We start from the raw sequence: 8,930 nt of genomic DNA, 5'->3' as shown, positions 1-8,930 counted from the left end.
TTGCTCTTCTCTTAGGGATCTCATACTTGAGATCTTTGCTCTTCTCTGGTCTGATCCTTAGACTTGTCAACACTGAAGTGTGACATATCCTATTTAGTTTTGAGGATACCATGCTGGCACCCACCACTGTAGGCTGGTCTTGGTCATTTGCTTCTGGTCAGAGTCAGTCAGTTTGAACCCAAGTTGCTATCATTTCCTGGACCCTACGCATCTCCATATTCCCTACCGAAGTACTTGGGGCTGTTATTTCCCCTGTACCTATGGAACAGGCAATGAGTAATAGGCCTCAGGTTTGTCTAGCTAACCAACTTCCTCCATCAAATGTGCAATAGTGCTCCCACATCATGCTTGACAAAGCTTCTAAACTACATCATCTAGAACTTCACGGATTGCCTTAGCTATCACAGCTCTGTTCCTGGGTTCACCCATTCCTCTTACTTCTCTCTCCATGCACCCCGAAGTTCCACCACAAGGAAAAGCAGGAGGCAACATCCATCCTTCTTTTCCCTACTCTGTTTCTCTCTTTTCCCTCAAAATTCACCCAATCAGAAAGGATGGAGAATTCACTTCTTTCTTTTCTCCAGCATAGATTTACCTTACTTCATAATTTCCTTCATTAAGGGAGTAATTCTCAGTTTTGTTTAAAAGAAGGAATATACTTTCTACAACTGTGGAAGGAATTTAATGATTTTTTTTCAGGTCTGGCTTTAGAAATAATAATTGAAGCTAGAAAGATTTAGAAAATGCTATTCTTTTTCACAAAGCTTAACTTTCAAAATTATTGCATTCTCTCAACTATACATTAATCTTACTTTGAATTTTAAAAGTTGTAAATTTATCTTACAAAATTTCATTGTAAAAATCCTAACCCAAAACAAATGAATATGCTTGGTATTGACAAGGGGTTATTCAGGCATGAAAGAAGGCAAAAGAGAAAAGCATATTAATGTAATTTTAAAATATCTTATTACATATGCCATCCTTTAATTCCTATAACACTGTACTTTTTAGAGAACAAACTGAATAGATTCTTCTGAAGTATGAAAATGACTAGATCTTTTAGTCACTTATCTTCAACTTTTTTTTTTTTTTTGATCCCCCACCTCATCTGTAACCTCAGCTACATATCTCTATTGATTTACTTGGATATAGGCTCCCATGTTAATTATGGTTTATCCTTTGACATATCACTGTAGTTCTAGGATTTCCAATCAAGAAATTTATAGGACATAAAGGGTATTAATTTAAATATCTTGTATTCTGGAACTCTCTGGATTTTTTTCTGAAATCTTAAGACGTCTTTTCCTTTTCTCTCTTAAAATACAATTGCATCACAGTTTAAGAACTTGGCACTGAATTTAAAGATGAGATCACTTATCATTTTGGATTCTCTTTAAAATGAAACTCTTCTTCTTCCTCTAATTATAAATTAGTGAAATATCAACTTACAGAAATAATAGTGGATAAAAATTCTTGAATTTTCAGTCGAACAATAAAGTAAGTAAAGATAGTTTGCCTTTTAAGAGATGGCCTTTTAAAATGCATCTTGCCTTTCATTTCTATACTATAAAGCTATGGTATTTACAGGTTCTTTTATTGGATAAAAGCCTGGATAAAACTGGGCTCTACCTGGCACAAATGTAGTTATCCCATTCATTTTTATAAGAGGAAATGATTTCTCACAATGGTAGAGAGACCTGCCTAATATCAGTGGACAACAGATGGAAGAGTGAGTGTCATTTTACATAAGATATCAATAGAAGACTATATAGTACCTTGAATTGAAAGGAATCAATAACTGGTTTAATACAGTCACTTTTTTTTTTTTAATGCTGGGATTGAACCCAGGGGACTTTACCACTAAGCCATATACCCAGACCTTTTTATTTTTGCTGAGACGAGTGTTGAATTAGGATGCTCTTCAATCCCCCAAGTCACTGGGATTACAGAAGCACATCACTGCACTGGCCAATGCAACTGCTTTTACAAGTCTCCCCCACAACAACTTTTTAAAAATTCAAGATTATGAGACGTTTTCAGTTCATCTGCCTAAAATGGAGAGGAATCCAGAAACTTGAAATTTGTAATCCATGCCTCATTCAAGAGCATAGGGATTATTAAAAACATGACTTTCAATAAATAATAAAGCTCTTCACTCTGCTCCTTAAAAAAAGAGCAATAGTGTACATTATTAAAAACCATGTGCATAAAATGCCTTCAAAGATTAAGTATTAAGTACTATCATAATATGGATGTGGTTAACTTCTACCTTGGTTAGGCTACAAGGAAGAATAGGGAAAGAAAGAATGAAAAAAAGAAAGAAGAAAGAGAAAAAGAAACAAGACTGACATTTATAAAACCTCTGGTTTTTTTCTTAACTAGGATCTTAAGTAACACTGCAAGATTCTTCACTGTGTATTCAAGGGAGTTCTCTTATGATGAAATTGTATATGACATATGGCCTTATCAGAATAGCTAAATGACACATCATTGTTTTCCTCATTTTCTCATATGTCAAAATGTTTAGCCTTGAATTTTCAAGTAGGATAGCATAATACCAAGATAAGAACTATTTAGTTTCCATCTTGTGCCATGTGCCCTGTTATTCCACCTTTAATTCATAGAAGAGCACTCAAAGTTTATACCCTTTAAAATATAAAGAAACCAAGGCTCAGAGGACAAAGTAAAAGTCACACAGCTAGTAAACAGTAGGGTGAAGATTTCAAATTGCAAATATTTACTTTTTTTATTATGCCATTTTAGCTATTAATTTGGGGAGGGATATTGATATATGTTGGCATGTTTTCTGTTCTAAAATTTTCTATATGTCTCCTTTCCAAAATTTAATCAATGGCTGTGAAGCATCAGTAACTACCAATATCTCTCAATTCTGTCTTCAACTCCATAGGTATAAGAACTCTTAAATTCCAGATGGTAAATATGAGTCTCTTCTCTAGAGATACAGGGCTGACTCCCAGATGAAGAGATTTAACTCATTCTTGACTCCACCACTAGTTTTTGAAAGGTAAGTTTTAAAAATTATCTAATGACTTTTGTCTAAAAAAAATATGATGTGATAGGTGAGATTAAGAGTCAGGTCACAAGTTCAAATGGCGAACACTCCTTGACTAATTTACAAGGAAATACAACCAAAATGTACAGCAGGAATAAGTTGCAAGGCACAATTCTTGATACCCAAATAGGCTGATCCTTCAGCTGAAAAGAAAGCAATGAAAATGCTAAATAAAGAAAAAATCAGATAACAAATGTAGGAATCAACTCAAGTTCAATTGGATTCTGAAAGAAAAAAAAAAAGTCCTTTGTCAGAACAACTGATACCAGAGCATTTGCCCAAGGACTATCATTGATGATTCAACAAAGCAAAGGAAGGACCATGGTTCATGACTCACACAGTAATTGGAGACAGCCCATACACGAGTGGACAGGAAGAACAGGATGTGTTACTCTGATTCAAACTATTTTACTTTACTTCCGTAGTATTATGTTTCAGCTATGTTTTCTTACTCCCTTAGAAAAAATGTTATAGCCCGCAAGAAATAATGGAGACAATGGGTCATTATGATGGTGAAAAGAAAGAGGTGTGGTGGAAAGGGGGAAATGTTTCTGAGCATATGGCTTCTGGTGTGTGTATCGTAGAACAAGAGCTTGGGACTGGAGGGTGGGCAAAATCATGTGTTTTTAATCTTTGACCATTTTGTTTTATTTTGTGGAGTAATATTGAGTTACTGATGTCTACATTTGTGGCTTTATGGTAATGGTTTCACGGGTGGAAACTTAACTTTAAACTCCTCAAGATGCGTACATTAAATATGTATGGATTTTTTTATTTCACTCACATCTCAATTTTTAAAATTGGAAAGAAATTTCTTCCATTGGTTATACATAGATAAAGTTAGAAATAGGAGAGTAAGTAAGCATAAATCTATTAATAGAGATAAAAAGTTAACAAATAAAATATAGGATGCCCATTTAAATTTAAATTTCATATAAATAATAACTAATTTCTTGTTTATGTTCCACATAATATTTGGCATATTCCCATCCTCCAGAGCTATACTACCCACATATGAAGTCTGACACTTCTTTTCTAAAAAAAGTAATATTTAGGGCATTTTTTATAATAAAAATTGGGGTTTTTTTTTGTTTTACTTGATTTCAAATTTAAATGAGTGTTATATACTTTAACTTGATAAAACTGGAAATTTTACTCAAAGTACACAGTTGATAGATTAAAAAATATTTTTATTTTTCTGAGTTTATATTGTCATCAGTTTGTGTGTGATTTAGAAAATAAGTAAGAACACAAAGAATAATTTTAAAAATCTTATCACCTAAAATTTTGGGTTTTACCCAAATTCTTCTTAACTTTACTCCTTATACCCACAAATATAAAATGGTTATGAAATTTTAAAGTTACATAAATGCTAGAATTATTACTTAAGATATGATAGGCAACTTACTAAATGCTGTTTGTGAATGACCTCACCATGTCTTCAGTAAGAACCCTATAAGGTAGGTACTATTTTTACTGTGATTTTACAGATAAAAGAAGAGAGATTAAGCAACTTTTCCAAGACTGCCCACCAAGTAAGCATCCCAGCTGGAATTCAGAACTGGATAGTGCAGCCCTGGTATATGTACTACACAACCTCTCCAAAACTTTAATTGAAAGAATGAGTTTTATTCACAGTCATTTGTTCATTCTAAAAATGTTTGCTAAAGATACAAGCACCACATACCTCTTTTTTGTTTTCTCATTTGGTCTTGGTGATAGGAGCAAGTAATTTACTGTAGAAAAACAGTGCTGTTGCTTCATTAAAATAAGCATCCACAGTTTCTGTGATTAACCAGAGGTTAAGAAAATAATCTTTTAGGAATGAGTTTTCCATATGGCACAGTACCACAACTAAGAGTTTAATTTTTCAATTGGATATGTTGAGATTTAATTCCCAGCTCTGTTATTTACTAATTATAAATTTTAGGTAATTCACTTTTTGAACCTCAATTTCCAAGTTTTTAATAAGATTATTGAGTTCCTACCACAGAAATGGCTTCAGAAGAGTACAACTCATGTAGTCTCCCAGAGTACCTCTCACCTTATTTGTTTTCATATTATTCTGTGGCTATCCCAAAATTCATAATGATCTTACCTTTGAACATGCATAGAGTAGAGGCAATATATGGATGATAGCCTTCACATATGGTGTGGTCACACAGCAGTGCCCATATCCGTGGGCTCCTGTCCTGAGCACAACATGCACAGGAGGCAGTGAGCTGTGGGTCTGGTGGCCCTCTGTGAACATGAATGCCTGGAGTAGTTCAGGATACTATAGACTTGAGCAACTACTGGAGTGAGATTGAGCCCAGACTGACAAAACCAGTGGTAGCAACAGCAACAGAGGTAGCAGCAGCAGTTAACAGCGACCCAAGAAAGATGAATATCTGCACATAGAGACAGGACTGAGATGACCCATAGAAGACCAGTTCATCCGTCTGTACCTAGAACTGTCCCTTCAGCGCCTGCACAAATATCAACTCTTCAGCCTGAATATTGGCATAGGGATGATCACCATTTGTCAATAAATTTGGACAATAAATTGTTACAAAATAAAAACATATACCTGGGCATTTTAATAAGGTCCAACAGGGAATTATTAAAATTCTCCAAAGTAGTTAGGATCTCTGGTTTTTTAAAAGTTCTGAAACATTAAAAAGCAAATATCCACAGGCTTAAAAACAGAAATTTACATTTAACAATGGTCACATATGATGGTAAAGAATATCATTTTCATATGAGCTTTGTATATAACAATTATTAATGAGAAAAACAATTTTAAAATTAAATTTTCAGGTACTTTGAGTGATGCACAAATCATGAGGTCTTTTTAAATTGCTCATACTACTTTATACATTACAGAAAATATCAAAAGAAACAGAACATCATTGAATATTTATATTTAAAATTAAATTTAGTCTTGCACAAAATTCATTTTACAAAAAAATCTTTTTAGAAAATATTTTCGATGGCGGATCCAAGATGGCAGACTAGAGGGTGACTGCATCTCCAGTCACTCCAGAACCCAGGATTCAAGAAGAGGAGGTATTGAGAGATTCGGACTAAAATAGAGCCACAGAGTGAGTCTCCCCCACCAGGTGAAGCTTGGCCTGGGCGGCAGGCCCGGATAGTGGTGGCTTACAAGAGTAGGGTAGGGCAGCTAGAGTCTTCCCCAGGCAGCCCTGCGCACTCCAGCGGTGGGCCCCTCCCACATGGCCAGCTTCTCCAGCTTCTCGGAGCAGGCCCCCCAGTGAGAGCCTTTCTGCATAGAACCAGCTCCAAGTCCTGAAGCCAGCGCAGCAAGCTCCGGCCCACAGGCAGTTTCAGGGACCAGGACAGGGCAGCCAGGGACTTCCCCCAAGCACCCCGGGCCCTCAGGTGGGAGGAACCTTTCAGGGCTAGCTTCTCGGAGGAGACAGCCCAGTGAGAGCCTTTTTACACAGAGCCAGCCACAGGTCCCCAAGCCAACGGAGAGCTCCGACCCCCAGGCAGCCTCTGGGATCAGGGCAGGGCAGCCAGAGACTTCTCCAGGCAACCTTGCCCCCTCCGGCCACAGGCTCTTTCCACGGGACGATCCAAGATGGCAGACTAGAGGGTGACTGCATCTCCAGTCGCTCCAGAACCCAAGATTCAAGAAGGGGAGGCAGTGAGAGACTCGGACTAAAATAGAGCCACGGGGTGAGTCTCCCCCACCAAGTGAAGCTCGGCCTGGGCAGCAGGCACGGATAGGGGCAACTTATCAGAGCAGGGCAGGGCAGCTAGAGTCTTCCCCAGGTAGCCCTGCACACTCCGGCGGTGGGCTCCTCCCACACGTCCAGCTTCTCGGAGCAGGTCCCCCAGTGAGACCGCACAGAGCCAGCTCCAAGCCCTGGAACCAGTAGCGGGCTAGGGGCAGCTTTCTTCGGAAGCACTGCATTATCAAGTTCCTCCAAGACTTCAGGCTACTGAAGGTTGGGAGGTGATACACTGGAAATCTACAGGGACACTATAACCCAATAGAGGAAATCTGCAGTATCTCAGAGTCCCACTGATATCTGACCAATATGAGAAAACAAGGGAAGAAAATGTCCCAAACAAACCTAGATACTATATCAATAAAACCCAATGACAGCACAGCAGAAGAAATGTCAGAAAGAGTGTTCAGAATGTACATAATTAAAAAAATCAGGGAAGCAAACGAGATGAAAGAGCAAATGCAGGCATTGAAGTAGGAGATGAAAGAGCAAATGCAGGCATTAAATGATTGCACCATTCAACAGTTAAAAGAACAAATACAGGAAGCAAGAGATCATTTCAATAAAGAGTTAGAGATACTGAAAAAAAAAAAACAAACTGAAATCCTTGAAATGAAGGAAACAATAAACCAAGTTAAAAACTCCATAGAAACCATAACTAATAGGATAGAACACCTGGAAGACAGAACCTCAGACATTGAAGACAAAATATTTCATCTTGAAAACAAAGTGGAACAAACAGAGAAGATGGTAAGAAATCATGAACAGAATCTACAAGAATTATGGGATATCATGAAAAGGCCAAATTTAAGAATTATTGGGATTGAGGAAGGCTTAGAGAATCAAACCAAAGGAATGAACAATCTATTCAATGAAATAATATCAGAAAATTTCCCAAATATGAAGAACGAAATGGAAAACCAAGTACAAGAGGCTTATAGGACTCCAAATATACAAAATTACAACAGACCCACACCAAGGCACATTATTATGAAAATACCTAACATACAAAATAAAGACAGAATTTTAAAGGCCGTGAGAGAAAAGAATCAAATTACATTCAGAGGAAAACCAATAAGAATATCAGCAGATTTTTCAATCCAGACCCTAAAAGCTAGAAGGGCCTGGAACAACATTTACCAAGCCCTAAAAGAAAACGGATGCCAACCAAGAATCTTATACCCATCAAAACTTACTTTCAGATTTGACGATGAAATAAGATCCTTCCATGATAAACAAAAGCTAAAGAAATTTACAAAAAGAAAGCCGGCATTACAGAACATTCTCAGCAAAATATTCCATGAGGAAGAGATGAAAAACAATGATGCAAATCAGCAACGGGAGGAACTAGCCTAAGGAATAGACAAATAAAGGAGAAACCAAATCATGTCAAAAAATAAAAATGAGTCAAATGACTGGGAATACAAATCACATCACAATAATAACCCTGAATGTTAATGGCCTGAACTCATCAATCAAAAGACATAGACTGGCAGATTGGATTAAAAAGAAAAATCCAACAATATGCTGCCTGCAAGAGACTCATCTCATAGAAAGAGATACCCATAGACTAAAGGTGAAAGGATGGGAAAAAATATATCATGCACACAGACACAGCAAAAAAGCTGGAGTATGCATCCTCATTTCAGATAATGTGGACTTCAAGACAAAACTAGTCAGAAGGGATAAAGAAGGACATTACATACTGCTTAAGGGAAGCATAAATCAGAAATACATAACAATCATAAATATCTATGCCCCAAACATTGGTTCATCCATGTACGTCAAACAAATCCTTCTCAATCCTAGAAATCAAATAGACCACAACACACTAATACTAGATGATTTTAACATGCCTCTCTCACCACTGAACAGATCTTCCAAACAAAAATCGAATAAAGAAATCATAGATCTCAATAACACAATCAATAATTTAGACTTAACAGACATATATAGAATATACCATCCAACAAAGAACAAATACACTTTCTTCTCAGCAGCACATGGATCCTTCTCTAAAATAGACCATATTTTATGCCACAAAGCTACTGTTAGCAAATACAAGAAGATAGAGATACTACCTTGTACTCTATCAGATCATAATGGATTGAAACTAGAAA

The sequence above is a fragment of the Sciurus carolinensis genome, chromosome 10 (assembly GCF_902686445.1).
Source record: "Sciurus carolinensis chromosome 10, mSciCar1.2, whole genome shotgun sequence".
In the NCBI taxonomy this organism is placed as follows: domain Eukaryota; kingdom Metazoa; phylum Chordata; class Mammalia; order Rodentia; family Sciuridae; genus Sciurus; species Sciurus carolinensis.
Note: the sequence above shows the minus strand (reverse complement) of the source record.